At 37.7% G+C, this 25,228-nt stretch overlaps 1 protein-coding gene and 1 pseudogene across 7 annotated transcripts in view; both read right to left on the reverse strand.

Annotated features, from left to right (window-relative positions):
• R3hdm1 (R3H domain containing 1) overlaps positions 1 to 25,228 on the reverse strand; it is a 138,633-nt gene that overhangs the window by 96,483 nt on the left and 16,922 nt on the right. The window lies entirely within an intron of this gene.
• LOC131924957 (ferritin light chain 1-like) lies at positions 550 to 6,019 on the reverse strand (annotated as a pseudogene).

The following is a 25,228-nucleotide window of genomic DNA, read 5'->3' on the forward strand; positions in this document are numbered from 1 at the left end:
CTCTTTCCCTTAATAGTTCTTTTTGTACTGAGAATGAAGTTATCTTTTTACACCCTTTACCCACGACTGGCATTTCAAGGTCACAATGAAAAACCCTTTGAGAGTTTCAAAGATACAAAGATTTGCCATCACAGTCTTACAAAGTTCATACTCAGCTTCTGGCACATTTATCTAATCCACTCAATGGTTCTTTGGTGGCTTAATAAAATTTACCAACATGTGGAACTTCCTATTATCTAACATGATATTGTTTCCTTCTGGTGTAGGATATTTCTTTTACAGAATCTTAACTAAATATGCAACAACTAGCAAACAACTTGTTTTATAACGTTTAATGTGTTACTTTTACTTAAATTGCCAATTATATTCTTTTTTTTTTTTTTTTTTTTTTTTTTTTTTTTTGCTATTTCAAAATGCTTTATTTTTACTTGGTCCCAAGACTTGGGAGGAGCTCCAGAACGGTTACAAAGCTGCCTAGAGGTTCAGGTGAAGGTCCTGAGGCTGGATGGTGCAGAGCAGAGGAGGGAGCCCTTTGGAAGGTGACGCCTCCTAGTCATGCTTGAGAGTTAGCCTCTTGAAGAGGTACTTGCCCAGAGATGGCGAGGGCACACCAGTCTGTGCTGGCTGTGGCCCAGTCACCCTGCGGAGGTTGGTCAGGTAGTTGCCCATCTTTTTGATGAGCTTCACCTCCTCATCCAGGAAGTGGTTTTCTAGGAAGTCACAGAGGTGAGAATCTGTGCCAGCAGAAGCCAGGGCATAAAGATCCAAGAGGGCCTGGTTCAGCCCCTGAGCGCCCTCGCGCTTCTCTTCCTTAGCGGAAGAAGTGGCCTACACCCTCCAGGGCCACATCATCCCGATCAAAATAGTAGCCCAAAGAGAGGTAGGTGTAGGAGGCCCGCAGGTGCAAGGTGACGAGGCGGTTCACTGCAGCCTCCACTTTGGTGACTAGAGATACTGAAAGGCGGCTGGAAACTAACAAAGGGAGTCCCCGGGTCTGCTCCGTCCAAACACTGTCGAAGCAAGCCAGACATGGGATCTCTGGGGCGCTGCTCCGCCAACTATATTCTAACAAAAAGACCACAGCCCTTGCTCAAGGCAGCATCTCTAAGGATTACATGGGGTGGGGGACTCAAAAGGTTTTGTTTCTTCTTTTGATAAAAGAGCAGTTTATATTTAGTAACAAATAGCTTAAAAACAGCTCTTTGGTAGAATAGGTGTTTTCTTTCTATTGCCATCACCCACCGTCATACACTATAAAGCTATGAGTACTGTGACATACAAACAATCTTACCATGTGAGGGCTGCTGCTGAGAGCAGACAAGGAGCAGCTGCCCACTGTAGCTAAAGATCCATCACATGACAGACTGAGCAAGAGAAGCTGGAAAACCTGTAGAGTCTCTCCAAAGTACCTACACTGCTGTCATATTGGCTCAGCTTACCATGGCTGCAAGCTGAATGAGTAGAAAGGGTGTAATGTTTCACATTTTTAAATGACTTCCCTTCACTGTTTCTAGCTACACTTCGTTTTTGTTGTCAATACTTGGTAAATTTCTTTTGTGTTATTTTATAACTGTTTCATCCGTTGTTCAATTTTTGTTGTTGCTCATGGTCTACAGTACTGTAAAAGTACTGAGACAATATAAAATGTTGTTACTTCCCCTGGGTGACCCTGTGTTGTGGAAGTCTAAGAAACCATATGCTCAGTGATCATAGGTCTCTGTTTATTTTGAAGACATGTCTGGGTAGGGGATGTAACTCAGTTTGTTGACTGCATTCCATTCCCAGGCACTGAATAAACTGGGTGTGGCAAGGAGGGGGAGGAAGGAAAATCAGAGTTGAAAGTCACCTTTAACTTACACATAGATATCAAGGCCCATTTGGACTACACAAGACCCTGCTTTGCTAAACAACAACAAAAACCGCTTGAAAATCACAGTGTGTGGCATCTGTGGGAGTGTCTGCTAGTGTAGGCATCAGCCACATACTCTGGAGCATTTGAAAAGAAGAAGTTAAAAATGACAGACTGAGCACCAATTTATAGACCAGGTAAAGTGGCAATTCTTAGACCATTACAAATTCTTGAAAAACACACTAAAACCAAGGGCTTCCTACTCCACCAGAGCACTTGCACAGAGGTTTCCACTCACAAGCTGATTCAGAGTCCACATGATTTTAGGGGTTCATGGCTCCTCACAAGCACTACATAAATCTTACCAAATCTTGTTTTTTATTTCCTGCATGTATATTATATAAATGTATAGCCATAGATTTATATGAGCTACATACAGACATACAAACACATTAGAAAATATGTATATTACATAATAAAATGTCATTTACCTGTATAAGTATCAGATTTATACACAATTTAATGTGACATATTTATATACTACATAATGTATACCATTTTATAACATGCATGTATAAAATAAGAGCTGTTGGTGCCTATCTGTAATCCTAGCACTTAAAATGCTATGACAGTCCAGAGGTCCTGAGTTCAACTACATGGTGGCTCACAACCATCTATAATGAGATCTGGTGCCCTCTTCCGGCCTGCAGGGATACATGCAGGCAGACCACTGTACAATAAATAAACAAATCTTTTAAAAAAAAAATGCTATGACAGGACAGCCAGTTTGAAATATATAGAGAAACCCTATCTTGCACACACACACACACACACACACACAAACATGCACACACACACACAATATATATAGTCACGTAAGCATCTGGAGAACTAAGAACCAAGAAATATATATTTATATGCATATAAACTTGCTCTACTCAAGTGAGAATGTAGGGTTGAGTACTGAAATATTGAGCTTCTTTTACTCCACTGAATTTACTGTTTAACTTTTTGTAGAACTTTGACTTAGAGGAATTTAGGGAATAAATAAAATTGTCCCAATTGTTAGAGATCAGTGTTTTGTATTTAAAAATACATATGTATATATATAATATATATAATATTTTGGAGCTGGAAAGATGGCTTGGAGATTAAGAACACTTGCTGCTTTTGCAGAGGACCTAGGTTCAGTTCCCAGCATCCATTATCAGGTGGCTCATCATGACTGACTGTAATTCCAACTCCTGGTGCTCTGACACCCTTTCTGGACTTTTTGGGCACCTGAATACATGTGCATATATGTGTGTCTATCCAACCAACCAACCACACATACACAACAGGTGCGCTCTGTCTCTGTCACTCACTCTTTCTTCATACCTACCTACCTAGCCTGAGGGTAGTTTTATTTATATTTTTAGTGTTCCTTTCATTTTGATTTTCACACGAGATGAAGTGTAGAATTTTCTTTATGGCATCATTTTGCTCAGAAAGATTATTTTGCATTTTGGATTTGGGGATTAGGAATGGTGAGGCTGTATTCTGTAGCAAATTAACACAAATCAATTGAAATGCGTATTGGTTAGCTATAGAGCAATAAGATTTACAAAGACAATGATTTTTTTTTTTTTTTGGTCTAATTTCACCTGCACTTCATACGTCCCACATCAAGGATCTAATCATATAGTAGAGACATTAACAAAGCAGTAGAGTCATTAAAAGAATGTAGAGGTAGTAAGTGCTAGATTCTGGCGGCGGCGGCGTGTGTGTGTGTGTGTGTGTGTGTGTGTGTGTGTGTGTGTGTAATATGTCAAAACAGCATTTAAATAATGATATAAAAAGGTCATAGAGGCATTGAAAAATACAAGTTTATTCATAACCGACAACACTATTATGCAGAGGGAATTAACTATAGTGTCTTGTTTTTTTGTTTTTGTTTTTGTTTTTGTTTTTTTTTTTTGTTTTTCGAGACAGGGTTTCTCTGTGTAGCTTTGCGCCTTTCCTGGAACTCACTTGGTAGTCCAGGCTGGCCTCGAACTCACAGAGATCCGCCTGGCTCTGCCTCCCGAGTGCTGGGATTAAAGGCGTGCGCCACCACCGCCCGGCTAACTATAGTGTCTTGACTTTAATTACTTTTTATATACCTGAAAATTTAATAGAAAAAAACATTTAAGAGAAAAACCTCCGTCTCTTAATGACCTACCCATGTACAACTTGGGAAGATAAAGCATTCAAAAATATCCTCAGTATGTAATAACTTCAATCTAATTACAATGTCTTAAGCATGAAGTTCTAAAAAAAAATTGAACAAAGACTAAAAATCTGTTTATTTTAAATATATAACCTAAGGATTGTAACTCTTTACCAACTAGTTTACAAGAGAACAGAATTTAACTTAAATTAAAATGTAACCAGTAACTGCTGCTGACCAAACAGCAACAACAATAACAGATAAAAATCAACTGCATATCCACATCCAATGAAAACTGAAGCAGTGGGAGAAAGCCATGGAGGGAGGAATGGAAACAAAGACCCCAAGCCCAGGAGTGGAGGCGGGAGCTATAGACATGGCAATGACAGAAGAAGTGCAGACAAATAGGTGAGACCTGGAAGAGAGTGGGGAGAAAGGCAGAAGCACGCACTCAGACACAGGTCATCAGAAAGACGGACCAGAGACTAAAAGAAAGGGACAGGGAGGGAAAGAGAAAGAAAAGGAAAAGCAGTGGATGCTGGGGGAAGAGAGGAGGGAAGAACAGGAGAGAAGAAATTAATACAGGATCAGAGGGGAAGGGCGAGCCGCCGAGTAGATGGACAATTGACCAAGACAAAGTGAGGAAGAAGATAGAAGACTACGGGGAGATGAATGCAAGACAAGAGGCCCAGAGAGCCCCGGACAAGACACCCAAAAGAACAGGGGCGGGGATTAGATTAAAAGTGACTAGGATGCTTGGGTGAGAGCAGTTAAGAATATAAGGTAAGTACTGCTCATTTTAACTTTTATTCTTTTTGAAGTTTTCAATGTAAAATTTAAAAAATCTGAAACTTAAAAAGAAATGGTGGTGGTATTTTCTGAGCATGAGGTTGAAATGATACATCTGATAAAAGTCTAGTTAAATAATAGGTACTAGTGTATTTATGAACCTAATTACAAACAGAGAACTGAAGAAACAAAATGAGAAAAAAAAATGATATTTATAAACAACCATGTAGTGATTTACCTATTCTCTAAAAACAAATGAGTTACTTCTTAAGAACAAAAGAAATGTTATACAAGGGGAGATGTTTAAAAATACCATAGCAATTGCAAATCTTCTTGAAATTTCAACCAATGCCAGGTAAAAAGCAAGTAAACTCTTAAAAAATTACCTATAAAATTTTATACATAAGCCAGTTACATACCTGGGGACATTCTGTCATTAGCAGCATAACCCAGGAGGTAAGAGTCCAGTTTTGAGGAACCAGAAAACAAGGTGGAAGTCAAAGTTGTCAGACATCAGATAATTTCAAGAATCAGAGACAGACTGGCATTTCTCCTCTTTTTTGTAACATTTGTAACATTTCATTATGCCAATCACAGCAAAGACAGATGTAGGTTTTTTTCTAAGTACTTTAAAAATTACCTACATCTCCCCAATCAAGGGCACAAATATTAACATGGGTTTTGAAAGTTAAGGTGCTCAGTTTCTTCATTTCCAACCAGGATCTCATTCATACTGTATTTGTTCAATAAGGAAATTAAAAAAATTGAACAAGCCATGTAACATGTCCATTTTAAAATGGAATTGAACAAGACATGTTTTTTCAACTGACAATTTGTTTTGCTATATACAAATACAAATCAGCACAGAGGTAAACCACTCTATCCACACGATATAAAAATTTGTTTGAAAATCTGAGGTGTAGGGAGGAACTGGCATTACTGCAGAGAAGTATATGACTCTTACCTATCTAAATCCACACAGATCTTTGTAAAAATAAATATATTTAAATGCCCTAATTTTGGATTTTATTGCATATATCCATTAATAAAAATTATGGTACTAAGAAAACAAACAATAATTTATCTTTTTGATTACCTTTCACATGCATTTAACAAATGAGTTCAGAATCACATACCTTCATTGTCCTGACATTTGCTTCATCATACAGAGTTACTGAAGGTACACTTTCCATAGTGTCTATATACTGACGCTCTGCATTGTTCCTCTACAGAGATGAACACACACACACACACACACACACACACACACACACACACACACACACGATTAGTCAGGCACCAGAAGCAGAATAAGGCACTTACTGAGGACCAAGAGACAATAGAAACCAACAGCTGTATGTTGTGATGTCAGTAATCCTCTAGCCAGTCACCACCCAGAATATCTGGAATGCATCAGAAGCTATATTGAGCTCTTCATTAGCAAGTCAGAAGCAATGATGTAAAAGTCAAGAATCTCAATGTGCAAAGACTGTCAAGATTTTGGAGATTTCTTGCTATTAAAATATATTTTGCACTGTGAAACTGATCTCATTATGATGCAAAAGAGGCAAGATCATATTTTCTAAAGAATAAAATAAAGAATCTAGTATGATTAATATATTTAACTTTAAGGTTTTGTTTTTCTCAAGATAGGATCTTACTATGTCGCTCTGGCTGTCCTGGAACTCAAACAAATCTGTATGACTCTGCCTCCTGAGTACTGAGATTAAAGGCATGCACCAAACCACTCACCTACAATATATATAAATTTTAAGTAACTCTCTAATATGACTAAAAGCCTCCTCACCCCCCACACTCTCTGTCTCCAAAAGCTGACATTTTAGCATCTTTAAACTGAAGAAAACGCATTTGGAACACAATTCATTGTTGCTTAAATTATTTTTGCATAAAAAAAACCCCAGCTTGCATGTTCAGGCAAGAGCATTACTTCTTCACACCGATAGATGGAGACAGTGACAGAGCTATGACACAGGATGGCTCAGCCTGCTGTCAGATGTTCGCTGTCTACCTTAGCCCAAGGATAATTTACAAGAAAAGGATCAAATAAAAAGAAACTCGGTATTCATTAAGCATGAAAAGACAAAATAAAATGAAGAAAATTATTTTCATCTCTGGGGTAAAACACTGAATAACTGGAACAAGTCTTTATTCTCATCTGCCTTAGTTTGCTACTCTGTTTAACAAAGACCATATTTCCGCAAGCATGCAGAAATGCTCTAAGGATCCTATCAGACAATACTCACATATTACCTGCACTAACTGAAGAAAAATATGTGTACCACTACCTAGGAATACGACTCTTCTTTGCCACTAAATGTCTTGTAGGAAGTGTATAATCCTACAGTCTATGAGATCAACCAGGGACAAAAGATAAGAGACTTTATAGTGTAAGTACTCTTATATTCCTTTCCAAAACGAACGAAGGAACGAAGGAACGAACAAACAAACAAACACCTCCCCCAAAAAAAAGAACAAGCTCCGATTCAGGTTCACAGACTTAAATATATATAAATCTACAAACTTTTCTCTGCTGTTCAACAAAGATGATCTGATAACTCCTGAAAGAAATGAAGAGGAAGAAAGGAAGCAACCTGTCTAAATTGGTTTAACATTGACATGATAACAAAGTCAACTTAGGTAATTAATGCTGTAGCACTAAAAACAAGGTTCTGTGTCTTACTTGGAAGTTAAAGATTGAATAGGGGCCGTTTATCACTGGAGTTTGCTTTTCCCCTTCCAGTGCTGAGGACTGAGTCCAACTTAACTCAGCTACTCAACAAGCACTGTGTGTCACTGAGGTTTACTATCAGCAGATAAGCCTTTTTTTCAAATTAGATGAAAGCTTCTACTTGACAATAATAAAACTATTTGAAAATATTTTAATTATGAGTTTTCACTAATTCTGAATGTTGAATTTATAAGACCTAATCATTTCCAAATCTTAAAAAGAGAACAGAGAAACCCTTTCTTGAAAAACCAAAAGAGAAAGAGAGAGAGAGAGAATCATTTGAAGCATTTCAGTTTTTGTCATTTTGTAAGTGGCTTGCTTCGTTTTATTATTTATGTCAGCGTGTCCATCTGTTTCTTAACAAGTTTCTGTTATAATTTTGAAGTAAAGCTGCCTTGAAATTATGCTTGCCGCAAGAAGCAAAGATTTTATCTGAGAAAAATCACTTGTACCCTTTGTTAGAAGCAGCAACTATTTCTGGAAAAATCAAGCTGGGATGATTGCTTTGGGGGAACATAGGCTAGTATTTGATTTTTATATTTTTAAAATAGCTGAACAGAACATACATGATAAAGGATGGCACAATGGAGAAATGAGAATGGGAAGGAAACTGTAGACAAATTGATATGAAATTCCTCAGACAAGATACTCTTGCATGAGTTCTTTGCCTCCTGACGTAATGCAGTCACTAATGCTGTATTTATCCCTACACATCATAATCGTACAGTTTAGACTATTGACCATTTTCTAAAGAAAGCGAGCCTAAACTTTTAAAAATATAAAATTTAGGGAACTGGAGATATAGCTCAGCAGTTAAGAGTACTGGCTGCTCTTAAGAGGTCCTGAGTTCAATGCCCAGAAACCACATGGAGTCTCACAACCTTCTATAATGGGATCTGAAGCCCTCTTCTGGCATGCAGGCATACATGCAAACAGACTCACATACATAAAATACATAAATGAATCTTAATATATGTATAACACATATATAAACTTTTATAAAAAAAAGGGCATGGAAGCAAACTAAAGCATTATATTTGATTGGATTTTAAAAACTGAGGATAACTGTGGAAAAACAGAGATGGTATAAACATGGTTAATATATTAAAAATGTATTTTACCAATTAAAGAAATTAAAAAAAATTAACCAAGAAAATTGTTAACCAATGTTAAATTTCTTGGGTATGATAAAAAATAGAGGGAGGAAATGAGGAGAAAAAGCCAGAGGGGTGGAAAGAGATGAGAGGATGGAGGAGAAAAAGGTGTGTGTGTGTGTGTGTGTGTGTGTGTGTGTGTCCGTCCCTGACAACCTGAAGGGGCCCTGATTTAAGGTTTTGAACTTAGAATCCTCATTCCTCAACCTTGGCTCTCTCTTTTCCTTTGTGAGGTAAAATTCTTTATCTATTAAGTCAAAATAGTTTTTAAAGTGTGACAGTATGTTTATTAGGATTTTTCTTCTTTTTTTTAATGTGTGTGTACAGCAAATCCAACTCAGGATTTTTTAAAATAATGTTATGGACAAGAAAACCATTATATAGCAATACTTCACTATCAGCACATATACAATCTACTTTTGAAATAGATTTGAAGTAAAATACTTCACTTGGCAACCTAAAATGAAACATATGGCATTGTCCTGCTAAGGCTCTTCCCACTACTTGATTCCAGGCAGCACTGGCCCTGCTGTGGGTCTTCTACTGACCCAACTGGCATCCTGTGCTTAGACACCATGGGAACCCAAAGGATGACTGATCAAGGCTTTTTAGACCCTTGAAGTTTTTCCCTCACCCCTTAAATGTCTGTTTTACCAAGAAGGAAATTATAACGCCCAAAAGGAAGGAAGAAATTTACTTTCTGAGGTCTATTTTCTTTTCTTTTTTCTGGAGTGTGGAGACCAAACCACGGCTTCCATATACCACTATGCAGACACTCTAGTAGTCTTACTGAATAATTTTTAATTTACTTCTTATTTCTCAAACAGCATAATAATCTCAATAAAAACAAAGATTCTTAATAACTGGCAATAAACAATATAGGCACAAAGGTTTGGTTTGTTGATCTTATTTAAATGGCACACATATCTGTAGTATGATGCTTTGACAGGAAATAACATAGTAACACAGTAACTTCAGTTAGAAAACACCCCAGAAGCATTCTATTCCATACCTATTTATAGGATAATAACTAAAACTCAGGCATCTGATCCCTGTTTTAGAGCAAGTCTGCCAGTAGTAAGATTAACCAGCTAATGAGATTCTATACCAACAGCTCCTGACATACCACTTGGGAGATGGCCTCCAACAAACCTGGCTTCACCTGTTGGCTTGTTTACTCTTACTTGATGATTTGCAAATATGAGTAACATAAACATGAAGGGATTAGGATCCCATGCAGCAGAGTTCACTTGGCTTGTGAGCCAAGAAGGTTCTTTCATAGATTTCTTCCCTTTCTTGCTTGACCCATGTCCAGTTAAAATGACTCTCCAGCTATCTTAAGGCATAATTTGATGCCAGGCAGCAATTTCCTCCCCTCAACATTCATTTGCTGTTGATATCACTCTGTATAAATAAAATGCTGATTGGCCAGTAGCCAGGCAGGAAGTATAGGTGGGACAAGGAGAGAGAATTCTGGGAAGTGGAAGGCTGAGGCAGAGAGACACTGCCAGCCGCCGCCATGAAAAGCGAGACGTAAGGTACCGGTAAGCCACAAGCCACGTGGTAACTTATAGACTAATAGATATGGGTTAATTTAAGATAGAAGAACTAGATAGCAAGAAGCCTGCCGTGGCCATACAGTTTGTAAGCAATATAAGTCTCTGTGTGTTTACTCGGTTGAGTCTGAGTGGCTGCGGGACTGGTGGGTGAGAGAGACTTGTCCTGACCATGGGCCAGGCAGGACTGGAGAAAACTTCAGCTACATTCATTCATTTATTCATGGTGTGTGTGTGTATGTGTGTATGTGTGTGTGTGTGTGTTTTGAGTGTGTACACATACATGTACAGGACAACTTTGTGGAGTTGATTCTTCTTATTATGTGAATCACTTACTGAGCCATCTTGCCAGTCCTCATGTGGCAATTTTTATAAAAATCTTTTTCAGGTCCACAATTGAATTCAGGGCCTTGTGTAGGCTAAGCACGCACATACATATTCTACTGAGCTACAATATCAGGATCTCAGTGTTTCCTCCTTGATGTTAGCCTGCAGCTACATTAAAAAGATTTGAGTGCCTTATAAGCCATTACCTGAAATTAATGTATTAATGCTTGTCTATTTTTGCTATAAATAAAAAATGTGTAGTACGATAGGTAGGTATAAGACTTTTTCTTAGTACTTGTGACAACCACCCAAAACAAACATCATCATCAAAATGGAAAGACAGAGGTAGAAGATGTAAATTAGGTGTTAAGTCCTGAGTAGTCTCTTAGATCAAAAATATAAGGCTGGCTTTAAATTAATCAGCTGTTACTTTAATTTAGTACATTATTTTATCTCTGTGGGTGATATATTGTGTACCTAACAGAACAAGTCACTAGATTAAACACAGATGTCAGGCAGTGGTGGCACACACCTTTAATCCCAGCACTTGAGATCTCATACCTTTGCTTGGGAAGCACACAGCCTTTAATCCGAACACTAAGAAGGAAGTAATGGCTGGGCAGAGAAGGTATATAGGGTGTGAAGAAATAGGAACTAAAGGCTTTTCAGGCTGAGGAGTCCTAGAGGTAAGATGTGGTAGTGGCTTGTTCCTTTGTCTCTCTGATCTTTCAGCATTTACCCCAATATCTGGTCTGGGGTCTTTTATTAAAAGACCATTTAACATTCTTGTTACATATCTCTATATAAGAATTAAAGGTAGTCAAATATTGGCTCAATTATGAACGACCAATAAAAAAGATAAGATTTGAGCTAGTGGTGGTGGCGCATGCCTTTAATCCTAGCGCTTGGGAGGCAGAAACAGGCAGATCTCTTGAGCTTGAGGCTGGCCTGGGCTACAAGAGCAAGTTCCCAAAAACTCTGGAGAAACTCTGCCTTGAAAAAAAACAAAAGCAAGCAAACAAACAAAAACATCAAAAAAAAAAAAAGGAATAAAGAACAATCATCAGTACATTTATTTAAATTGATCAATTATATTTCATTGGGTGGATAGATCATGCTTTTTTACTGAATTGATTGAGGAACACTTAGGTACTTCCTTTTTTTTCCCTGTTGTAAACAATGTTATAAACACTTACATAGACACTTTCCTGTTTATTCTTGCACACAGAGGGGTCAAATTCCACCTTTTTTCCAAATAGCTATTCAGACACCCTAGAACATTTATGTCAGCCACGGGTTTCCAGGGTAAGATGGAGTACAAGCTGCCTCTGTGATTTGCTAAATGAGAAGAGTTAGGATAAGAACAAACAGACTGGGGCTGGAGAGATGGCTCAGTGGTTAAGAGTACTTGTTGCTCTTCCAGAGAGCCCAGGTTTGATTCCCAGCATCCATATGGTGGGGCTCACAAGCAACCATCTGTAATTCTAGTTTCAGGGGATCTAACACCCTCTCTAGCCTACAAAGGCACCAAACATACATACATGCAGGTTAAACACCCATACACATAAAACAAAAAAAAAGAAGGAAGAGAGAGAGGGAGGGAGGGAAGGAGAGAGGGAGGGAAATAGACTCCATTCTAAAGAGAGAAAGAGTGGATGAGCACTGGAAGTTTTAAAGACAATGATAGGACACCTGAAAAGAAGAGAAACTGAGGGTCAAAGCAGCAAAAAAGCAAGCAAAACAGGGTTTCCACCCCAGAAGAAGATGAAGCAGAAACCTAACCCAGGAGTTAAGCCAGAGTATGGCTTAGGTAGGCTTCAATGAAAAGAAGCTGTTATGGATACTGTTCCATTTAGGCGTTTAATTAAAAATAAAAAGGTTCCATTTTGCTTTTCAAAAGGTAAGATGCAATAGTTCAATGTGGCTATACTTTAAGGATATTAACTGCTCTGGTATGTGCAGGCAAGCAATAAGCAGTCAGTTCCCTACACTGGTGTACACCATGCTTTGGAGGTAGAAAGTAAGGCTTACGTACATTATCTATGTGCACAATGTAATCAACTGTGTTTGGGAATAAATCATGTTACTGCCCAACAGTATTCAAAGTGCCTGGGAGTATAACACTCAGGAGGGAGAACGAGTTAATTATACTGGGTCCTAAGAGAACGAAGTCTATAAAAAGAAATAACAGGGATTTTTCAGCCTGTGTGCTGTATACTCTAGGATCCTTCAGAGTTATTGCAAGGTTCACACAACCACCAGCAGTGCAAGCACTACTCCTGATCCTCTTACAAAGACATTCTTTCATGCTTCATTCTACCCAGGTACAAAGCATTTGGTGGCTTTTCTCTCTCTAGGACAAACATATTTCTATTAGATTGTTTAATTATTTTTCCTTCAGCTGCAGTCCTTCCTATTCACCAAACATATTTCTAACCATAACTTAACTTCCAATGTAGATTAACTTGAAGGAGAGAATACTGGTATGATAGATAGGCTAGGGCCATCTGAGAAGACAGAAGCTCTTTAGGGTAAGCTAACTAGCCTGTGAACTCCTGTGATCCACTGTCTTTACCCCTCAAGGCTGGTATAACAGGCACCAACAGCCCATACCTAGCTTTTTATATGGGTTCTTGGAATGTGAAATCAGGCTGTCTTGCTCTCATACCAAGTACTCTTATTCAATCAGCCATCTCCCCAACTCCAATTAAAAATTCTTTACCAGATCAAGTGGTGGCGCACACCTTTAATCCCAGCACTTGGAAGGCAGAGGCTGGAGGATCTCTGTGAGTTTGAGGTCAGCCTGGTCTACATTGAGTGGTACAGGACAGACAGAGCTACATGGAGAGACTCTGTCTCAAAAATAAAAATCTTTACTAAATATTCTTACAAGTTTTGAGGATGATGGTCAAATACACTAGAAGATGATAGAAAGTACTTAACAATCAATTTTGGACTAAGTACTTATTCTAAGTTAAAGTTCAGAAACTTTGAAAAGTCTTTTTTTTTTTTAAATTTATTATGTATACAGTGTTCTGTTTGCATGTATCACTGCAGGCCAGAAGAGAGAGCCAGATCTCATTACAGATGGTTGTGAGCCACCATGTGGGTGCTGGGAATTGAACTCAGGACCTCTGGAAGAACAGCCAGTGTTCTTAACCTGAGCCATCTCTCCAGCCCAACTTTGAAAAGTCTTATTGGTAACAATCAAAGCTTGGGTGGCCTATACACCTTATTCCAACAAACAGCCATTAGTTAGCTATTGTAAAGATCAGAGGAATTTCATTTTAATTATCTCAGAATCAGTGTCGCCCTGTTTTTCTTTAAAAATAAAAGTTTCGGCCGGGCAGTGGTGCCGCATGCCTTTAATCCCAGCGCTCAGGAGGCAGAGCCAGGCAAATCTTTGTGAGCTCTAGTCCAGCCTGGTCCACAGAGTGAGATCCAGGACAGGCTCCAAAGCAACACAGAGAAACCCTGCCTCGAAAAAACCTAAACAAACAAACAAACAAACAAACAAGTTTCATAATTCTTTTTAATAATTCCCTCTATGATGATATGGCTTCCAGACTTCCGCCTAGCCACTCTGGTGACCAATTCTGTAAGCCAATTTTGTTAGTTTGTCCTTATACAGTTCTACTGATACTTAGTACTATCCTAAACAATAACAAAACCAGACAAACAAAAAACTCAAACTACAATTCAGTGTTATCAATGTGATCTTATGATTTCATACTGAATTGATAGCTTCTCATGAATTGGGAATCATGTATTTTTAACACTAGTGTAATTGTTTTTCTAAACTTAAATGCTTGTTTTACTATATTTTAGTTAATAACTGATTCTGAGCTCAGTGTTTTGTAGTAGTAATATTAATACATATTTTTTTTTCCTAGACTGACAAATTAAGGGAGATTCAAAAAATGTCTTAGGATAGTGAAGCTTCCAGGACATGTAATTTTCACCCAGAGGCATAAGTACAATCACAGGTCAAATTGGACCAAGACTTGACCCACTATAAAGATCTTTATAAATGGAGTCTCCAACAACAGAACAGGCCATCTTACAGACTGCACAGTTTGGATATACAAGAGCCATGAGCTAGCTGATATCAGCCATTTGCTAGTTAGGTTATGCTCTGATGATAAACACCTAACATTTACCAGATTAACATATAGACTTCCATTTTGCCTACACTACAGATTTGGTATCACTCTAGTGACTCTCTACAACAGATATTAGTGAAAGAACATGGTTTATAATCTTGAAATATTTACTGTGACTTCCATGTGGTGACTCTGATCCAGGCTTACTCTATCTTCTGGTTCCTGGTGTCTTTCTCTAAGTGACGCTGCCATTTCAACCCACAGCTTCTACGCAGTCCCCTGCTCACTATAGAGAATGTTACATGCTTTTACCAAACTGCAGTAAGGGCGGGTGTGTCTGACTCCAGATGCCCATAAAGCAGAAGAGCACCTGGTATGGCTAAGTACTGCATGTCTCACCATGATTTATATATTTTTATCTGTACTCAAATATTGCACAATTCTAAAGATCTCAACTGTAATTTTCATTTTTAGCAAAAAATTCAATGACATGGCTTTAAAAATAAAATGGATTCAGAAAGTAATGTATCAAAATATTAGCTGACAGTAAAGCAAAAATAAAAGCTTTGGGTTAGAACAAAAACAAAGGAATCTAATTGTCACTTACAGTATGTTTAAATTCTTTTATTTACAGTCTTCCATCTTGAGTATGCCCACATGTTACTACTGAATCATAAAGAGCTGAAATTTTAAACATTCTGTAATTTAGAAATGAAGATCTTCAAGTCTTGAAGGAAGTATGTATGTGTTAAAACAATTTCTATGTCCAACGCTACAGAGAAAAACAGCTATTTAAGAAATCCCAACCATTCTCATTGAACTGATGTAGTAAATCATGGAAGAGATACATGCTGAAGTATACATGATAATGAAGTATATTCTACATTGTACATCTGTATTTAATGTGCATACTAAAGCATTATCTTTTCCTTTTAATTTAATGTGCCTGTTATATAACTTGGTCAGAAGATTTCACTTACAAACACATCAAGCATTAAAAAATTAGTTCACAACTCAAGATTGATTAAACCAAAAATCTAAAAACCACAGGTCAGCATATTGATACAAATACTAACCTCTATGCAAACCAGTAAACTATACGACAAGAAATATTTTAAAACCCAAAAATGCTAACTGACAAAAAGAGAAAGTTACTTGTAACAGATAAGGAAGACTGAAAAACACTTTTTAAGGGTCCATATCTGAAAATCAAACTAAAAAATTAGCCCTGTTTATCCTAAGATGGCATATCTTAGGAAATACTCCAAGTGGAGAAAGACATAAAAATCATAGAAGTAGATGGACCTCAATATATGATAACCTAGCTATTAAATAAAGTCTAACACTATTACCAAGAAAAGCTAAAACTCAGGGTCTGGCAAGGCATACTTCAAACATGCCTAGGGATAAGCAGATTCTACATCTAAGCAGTAATGAGAGACAACCAACCCCTATACAACTGTCTGAAGACTACAATAAGTTATGGTGTGAGAGGCAGGGAAATGAAAAGCCCAAGGAGCTCAGGACAAGAATCTAACTATGGGTAATTTGACAATTTAACTATACAAATTTCCATTTAGGCAGCTGTAGAAACAAGTCTATAATAACTCAAGCTGGCCGGCAGGCTGAGGCAGGAAGTTCACAAGTTTAAGACATAGCTGGGATATCAGCAACTTCAGGACAATGTTTGGAACTGAGGAACTTTTTAAAAGGGCTGAGTGGCAGGGCACTTACATACTACACACAAGACCTGGGGTTCAGCTGGAGAGATGGCTCAGCGGTTAAGAGTTCAATTCCCAGCAACCACATGGTGGCTCACAGCCATCTGTAATGAGATCTGGTGCCTTCTTCTGGCAGGCACGCAGATAGAACACTGTATACATGATAAATAAATCTTAAAAAAAAAAAACAAAAAACAAAAACAAAATCACAAGCCAGGCGGTGGTGGCGCATGCCTTTAATCTCAGCACTCGGGAGGCAGAGGCAGGCGGATCTCTGTGAGTTCGAGACCAGGGCGAGTTCCAGGAAAGGTGCAATGCTACACAGAGAAACCCTGTCTTGAAAAAAATCAAAAGACCTGGGGTTCAACCCTAGCACTACAAATACAACATATAAAGATGTGAATTAGTAAGATAAATTGGTATTGCAAGCAAATAGATTTAAAATATATTTTTTTTAAGATGAGACTGTTTTGAAGGGTTCAGTATACATCAAGCTACCCCCAAACTTTGATTTCATAAAAATCTCATCATCTCTTTTGGCAACACATTTTACATGCTGGTAATACTTAAGACTGAAATGACAACCCCTAAATACCCCTAAATATATTTCAACTCTGTCTTCTATATTTATGATGTGTACATGGTCAATAAGTGGATCAAGTATTATATGCCAAAAGCCTTTAGTGGTTGAGTTGCTGGCCCTGTTTCTTTCTTTCTTTTTTTTTTTGGTTTTTCGAGACAGGGTTTCTCTGTAGCTTTGAAACCTGTCCTGGACTAGCTCTGTAGCCCAGGCTGGCCTCGAACTCACAGAGATCCACCTGCCTCTGCCTCCCGAGTGCTGGGATTACAGGCGTGCGCCACCACTGCCCAGCTGGCCCTGTTTCTTTAGCTTCTGTTCTAACAATGATAACAAGAACAAAGGCTAACACTTAAATGCCATATGCCAGAGAAATGTCAACCACATTTACATGAATTTAGCCATTAGATCGTCAAAATAACTCACCTGAGATACATATAATATTTCTCTTCATCTTACATATGCAGAAATTAAGGGCAAGGAAAGTTCAGTAAGCTGCCCGGTATATTACAGGTACTGAATATTGGGAGGAGGAGAGAACGAAGTGCAAGTCTCAACTTTTCTCTTGAGGTACATATTTATCTACAAGTGGCTATTTAAGTTTTATGAATATTAAATATCAATGTAAAGTCAATTCTTTGGTTACATCACATACACTTCGATTGCTCAGCACCAATGTGCTGATAGACGCCATGCTGGGAAGCACTGACATGGAATGTTTCTATTACTGTGGAACGATACAGATGGACAACACTGCTCTATGGTATTAACCACCATGTAGTATGCCTTAAGGGTGAAAACAAACACATACTTACAAATCAGCAGTATATTTCAACTAGTAGTAGTTCAATATTTCCAATGTTTTATCCCTCCCAACTGACTGCTATTTACCATTATATCTTTATATATATACCATTATATCACAATATATCTTCTAAAATCTCTCCTTTCTTCCCTCCTTCCACTGTGGAACTCAGGTTGGCCTTCAGTCTCCCAAATACTGGGTTACAGGCACCTGCCACCAATTCAGCCCAAATGCATACATCTCTAGCACTGTGGATTCCATACCCCACCCAGTTTCAAGAATCACATACATCTAATGTATATTCTAAGAGCTGATGTCAAAAATTTATCTTGTACATGGTTTCATGTATTTTGTTCAATGAATCCTCACTATATATACTGACCCTTGTTACCATTCTGTGTCCTTAGTGCTCAGTTCCTTCTCATCTGAGAATAGTATCATTCTTGTCAACAGCTTTGCCTGGCACTGAACTCAACCTCCACTTCTAGCCCAGAAATGATTCTGGCCATAGTTCAGAATTGAACATGTGTCTTAAGTTGGGTCACTCAATGTATCTTATGGTTTTTCCTGCCATCAGTTCATTTCTACTTAGATCAGAGCCATAAAGTCTAGAAAGGCCTGGATATTTGCCCAGACAACAAGCAGGAAGCTGCATTACACCTGCAGAGAATAGATGAAAGCAAAATTAGCCCCCCCCCCCCCCCCCCCCCGGTCTGGCTGTAGCTTCAACTTCGGGAGCTAGCATTCAGATGAACTAGTAAATTCATCCTTTGCTGAGGAAGGATGTTTTGGATTTCTTTGGCACACAATGAAAAAGAGCAAGGGTAGAATGGTCAGCTATAAGATCTCTGAGTCTCATATTATTTGAAAAGGAGAGTAAGAATGTACCTGTATTAGCTATATGCGGTAAAAAGGGATAATTACTAAAAAAAGAGTAAATAACCTCCAAATTAGACAGAGACAGAAGTAAGTCAACAACAATTACTTCCTTCAGGGTTGCTTTACTGCTAATTTTCCTAAAAACAAACAAACAAACAAGTGGAACCAAGCAGCAGATGCCCAAACTCCCCATTCTGAATCTTTAGCACCAAGCAGGGGTTTGAAAGTCATTGACGGAGGGGGAGCTGTGTGGTCTTTAGGCCTCAGTCTCTTTTATGGTTTTCAATCATTAAACAATGCCCTCTTCTGAAAGAAAGAAGAAATAAAGAGCTAAAACACTAGAGTAATATGATTTGGTACATAGGTAGCTGTTAAGATCTTAAGATGTATTACAATTTTAATACGCTTTAAAAAAAATCTGGATTCTAATACAGTGTTTTAAAATAACAATATTTTTATTTTATAAGTGTTCTCTCTCCAAGTAAGTCAGAACCTAAATCTCTCAATCATGATCTCATACCCAGAGATTTACAAATATTAAAATATATGTTCATAAGAACATAAATTTTAATTTTTACTTACGAATATGGAATTCTTTAGTCAGAAGGGAATTCACATTCAATCATCTAAACGTTTAACTAGTCAAGGTACTGGCAGGCTTCACTATGCTGGATATGCTGATGGCAAAGGCTGTGTCTAACTTATCTATCTGATTTTTAAGTGTTTCCCCTCAGCAGGAATGGTCATCAGCACAAAGGAGAAAGTTTATTTCTAAGACAAAAAGGACAGGGCCTTTATTTCCTTTTTAGAGTCATCAGTTATACTCGACTGGTAGGTAACTTAAAATACTCTACTGAACCGTTATCATAACTAACTAACGACTATTTACAAACAAGGTTACATTTGGAGGTAGTGAGAGTTGGAATGTCAACATACCAGTTTTAGATAATTCAATATGCAAGTGTTATAAATAATGTAATTTAAAAATGGTGATGGTGTAAAAATAACAGTCCTCTTATATACCCTTAAAAAGGCTTTTTTTTGGCTGGACGGTGGTGGCGCATGCCTTTCATCCCAGTACTCGGGAAGCAGAGGCAGGTGGATCTCTGTGAGTTCGAGGCCAACCTGGGCTACAGAGTGAGTTCTAGGAAAGGCACAAAGCTACACAGAGAAACCCTGTCTCAAAAAAACAAACAAAACAAAACAAAAACCGCCTTTTTACATGCTGAGTTCTTTGGTATTGACATGAATATTTTCAAGGTGTAAGAAAACGGAGGAGCGCCGGCGGTGGTGGCCCACGCCTTTAATCCCAGCACTCGGGAAGCAGAGCCAGGTGGATCTCTGTGAGTTCCAGGCTAGCCCTGGGCTACCAAGTGAGTCCCAGGAAAGGCGCAAAGCTACACAGAGAAACCCTGTCTCGAAAAACCAAAAAAAAAAAAAAAAAGAAAGAAAAAAAAGAAAACGAAGGAGCTCATAAAGCATTCCAGTTCACAAAAATCAAAAGATTAGTCAAAATCATCTTTTTGGTCTACACCATCTTTTGTTATTTGTATTTTAATGACTGTTAATTTTTCCATAAAAATACAAAACCTCTTCATACAGAATTGTTAAAGATAAAATCTTAAGGATTAGAAATGAATGGTAAGATTTTAAAAAACACTGAACTTATCCTATGTAGACTAAAACACTCATAAAATGGCTGACACAGCTATCAGAATTTTAATGAGTAGTCTTCAAATGTTTACTACTTTTAAGCTCAATTATGACCAAGTAATAACTTTGAGAAATTAAAACTGGTAATGTTTATAGAGCTTCTTTAAAATGTCATCTATTAAGGTAATTCTACGTGAAATAGGAAGTCTTTACACTACAGTCTCAGACTGACCCATTGAGAACTGATGGAAAACTATTGAATACAAGTAGTTTTGTATGTCTAATAGTCCTTTGAAGCATGGTGGTGGCGCATGCGCCTTTAATCCCAGCACTGGGGAGGCAGAGCCAGGCTCCAGCTCTGTGAGCCAAGGCCAGCCTGGTCTACAGAGAGAGATCCAGGACAGGCACCAAGCTACACAGAAAAACCTTGTCTCAAAAAAACAAACAAACAAACAAACAAACAAAAAAAAAAACAGAAAAGAAATAGTCCTTTGAAAACACACTGAAGTTAAACACTATCTGGTTACATTTATGGTAAACAGTTTCAACTGCTGCTAAGTAAAGATACCAGTAGTCTTCATTTAATGACTCCTTCATTAAGTATTGAATGCTTAGGCTTCTAGACATATGGCTAGCACATTTTAACATGCTTAATAAGAAAAAATGTAATTTTATCTTAATATTGAATTTCAACAAAGCTGATTAAAAACAATAAACAAAATTATAATAAACATAACAGAAATCCAATTTAAAAATAAAATAGATAATTACAAATTGAGCATAAAAGGACTTGACTTTAATTTCCTTAAGGAAAATATACAAATAGTCAACAGTCAAATAAAAGGATGCTAAACATCACTAAGTATAAAGAAAATATAAATTAAAATAACAAAAAGATGCCAATATATATCCACTAGGATATGTACTACTAAAAATCCAGACTATAAATTGCAGTGGTGAGGATATCCAGAAAACTGGAATCTTTGTGGATGTTGGGGATAATGTCAAATGGTATAACCACTATGTAAATTAGCAAATTAGTTCCTCAAAATCTGTTGCTGTGAGAAAACATTTGACCAAAAGCCAATTCAGGAGAGGAAATGGTTTGCTTAGCTTTCATTTCCAAGTGGTCACAGTCCATAACTGGGGGAAGTCAGGACAGGAACTCAAGCAAGGACCATGGAGGAAAGTTGCTTGCTGGCTTGCTCACAGACTAGCACTTAGCTAGTTTTCCTATATAGTCTTACCCCAACTGCCTAGCTTAGGCTGCCAAGAGTGGGCTGGGTCCTCCTTCACTGATTAATAATCAAGACAGTCTCCCATAGATATGCCCACAAGGCCAATCTGATTTGGGCAATTCCTCAATTGAGGCTTTCCTCTTAGATGGAGTCTAGGCTATTAAGCTGGCACAGTCTTACTTTTTAATTTTTAAAAAGAAATTTAAATACTATTTTCCCATATCAAGTCATATCTCTACCAAGAATATTATGAGGACACTTTCTTCCATATCCTCACTAACATGTGTCTAGGAGGTCTGAGATGATATTTCAGTTTAGTGAGGTCTTTTTTAAAAGATTTATTTTTATTTTATATAAATGAGTGTTTCATCTGCATGTATGTATGTGCACTATGGTGTATTTTATTTGTGCTGAAATGTGATTTTATTTGTATGTTAATAAATAAAGTTGCCTGGGGGTCAGAGCTAATAGCAAGCCATTAGCAGAAGTCTGGCAGTGGTAGCACACGCCCTTAATCCCGATCACATGACAGGCAGAATCTCTGTGTGTTCAAGGATACAGCCAGCATGGAGACACACAGCGAGGGGTAAGAAGGCGGTCTTGGTCTTAGCTCTTGGCTGCTGCTCTGACCTCTTGGGCTTTTAACTCTGCATTTGGCTCTGTGTTTCTTATTTAATAAAACCGTTCAGAATTACATCTACAGTACACCACATGTATACTTGATGATACCTATGCAGGCCAGAAGAGAGGGTTGGAATCCTGGACTGGAGTTATAGACACTTGTGAGCTGCCATGTGGGTACTGTGAACTGAATCCAGTTCTCTGTAAGAACAGCAAATGCTCTTAAATGCTTAGCCCACACCCCTCCCCCTTTTTAAAGACATAGTTTGTTATGCGTCCCAGATTGCCCTCAAATAACCCTCCTGTCTCAGCCTCCTAGTGCTAAGATTAGTGTATGTACCATATTCTTTTTATTGTAGTTTCAGCCTGTATGTTCCTGGTAATTAATGATTCTGAGTATTTTTCATATACCTATTGGATATCTTCTTGTCTTAAAAATATCTACTTGGGTCATCTGCCCATCTTCTTAGTTTTGTTTTTAACTGAATGTAAAGGTTCTTTACAAACTGAAATACTGGCCCTTTGATAGAGTTTGCAGCCTGCCTTCCCACAGGCTGCCTTCCCCTTTGGTTCCTTTGGTGTACAGAAGTTTTACTATTTGACATTCTCCCTATTGTTCCAGTTTTGCTTTTGTTGCCTGTGCTTTTTCTTCACATGCAGCAAAATCAAATCCAAGCCAATGCCAAAGAGTAATTTTGTGTATTGTTCATACTTTTTCAAAAATCAGATAACCTATACATATGTTTTCATGATCACTGTAGCAAGACATGAAAACAACCTAAGTGTCTATCAGTAATGAATAGAAAAGAAATTGCAATAGACAACTAGCTTTTCATATCTAAGAATACACATCTATAGCCTCAACTGAGGACCAAATAAAATTCAAGATAATTTTGAAAAGCAAAGTGTGTATCTCTCAGGCATCTGTCAATACCAAGTGAATGAAGTGGTATGTATGCACATACAATGGTGGCCACCAAGTAGTTCAGAGATCCTTAGTCATTCTGTAGGACTCACAGAAGCACTGTTTTCTTTTGTGAGCTATCCACATGCTATCAAGTGAGAATTTGGACGGTTATGGCTATTCTGGACTTATAGACAAACTGTTTTCTGGTCATGATTCTCTAAACAGTATAGTATAACAAGCACATACACAGTATTTGTACTATAATAGGTATCGTAAGTGATGTAGAGATGATTTAAAATATATGGGAGGATGTGCCTAATTTATATACAAACATAAGGGGCTTTAGGACAACTGTGGATTTGGGTATAGAGGGGTGCTTTTGGAACCAATCTCCAACACATTCTGAAGGACAAAGATACATACAAACATAAAAAGGAATCTTCTTTATCGCTTAAGAAGGAAATCCTGCCATTTACAATATGAATGTAACCTAAAGGGTATTACCCTAAGGGAAATAAGCCAAACACAGGGAGAAACACACACACACACACACACACACACACACACACACACACACACACTAAAAACCTGCACAGTCATGATTATGTCTAAGCTACAAAAATCAAATTCATAAAAAGCAACAGAATGGTGATTACAGAAGGCAAAGAGGCCAAAAGTCAGGGAGATGGGAAGACACCTGCCTAAGATTATAAAATTTCAGCTGCACAAATACGATAACGTTCCAGATAACTAATATACAGCATGGTGATATAGTTAATATACTATCTAAGTTAATATACTGAACCATAAAAAAGTAACTGTGAAGAGATAGACATATGAACCCAACTGTAGCAGTCAATTCACAACACATATCAAGGTATACTTTTCTACAACTTAAATACATACAAGTTTTATATAAAAATGGTTATATAATGGTTACAATGGTAAATTTCATTACATGTGTTTTACTACATTAAAAAATAAAAACTTTCCAACCACTCACAGTATCAAGATGCTCTTTCTTTAAGATTTAGGGCTGTATACATTATGTGCATATGTGTCTACTCACCTACCCACCAACCCTAACCCATATAGCAAGCAGAACAGCTCAGGTTAATTCTATATTAGTACTTGTTACAAGATACTGGACTAGTTTATATGAGAAAGGAATGTTCTATATATAAAACACACTCACAGAAGAGTTGGAATTAATCTTTACTCAAGGCTAGGATTAATACGAAGGACCACAGGGTTCTCCATCTCTTTTGTCTTCTTGCTACCACACATAACATTTTCTTATCAGAAATCTCCAAGGGAAGATTGAGATGGTACAATGTGAAGGATGCTGAAGCTTTAGAGATGGCTCAGCAGCAGAGGACTCAAGTCCCAGTATCCACATGGTGGCTCACAACCATCTGTGACTCCAGTTCCAGGGTATCCGATACTGAATGCCTTCTGTCCTCTATGGACACCAGGCATACAGAAAAACACCAAACACATAAAATAACTATTTTTTTGGTTGTAAGCCTAGCCTTTAACAGCTGAGCCATCTCTCTAGCCTTTAATCCCAGCACTCGGGAGGCAAAGGCAGGCGGATCTCTGTGAGTTCGAGGCCAGCCTGGGCTACCAAGTGAGTTCCAGGAAAGGCGCAAAGCTACACAGAGAAACCTTGTCTCAAAAAACCAAAAAAATAAAAACAAAAAAAACCTTTTTTTTTTTTTTTTTTTTTAAAAAGATGCTTCCTTCTTTTATCTCCTAGAGGGAAAGCAGTCTTTCTTCCATTTAAAAACTTGTTTTTAAAAAGAAAAAGTAAATATTAACAATTAAAGATGAGAACAATAGATGGAAATGGGATCACAAATGCAGTCCTGTGGGCAAGCATTTTCTACTGTCCATCACTCTACATGTGGTCAGGAATTGACAAATTCTAGGGAAAGCTGGGAAGTAAGTTTGAAAAAGAGAGGCATATATTCACCTGAAATTGGGGAGCAACACCTTCCAATAGGTACTTAGACAGTTATTTAAAACACTCATGGCTAAGTATCACTGGTATCCCAGAAGAAACACAGTAAGCGGACCATGAAAGAGTTTTAAGTTAAGGTCAAGGCACTG

The sequence above is a fragment of the Peromyscus eremicus genome, chromosome 15 (assembly GCF_949786415.1).
Source record: "Peromyscus eremicus chromosome 15, PerEre_H2_v1, whole genome shotgun sequence".
NCBI classification, from domain to species: domain Eukaryota; kingdom Metazoa; phylum Chordata; class Mammalia; order Rodentia; family Cricetidae; genus Peromyscus; species Peromyscus eremicus.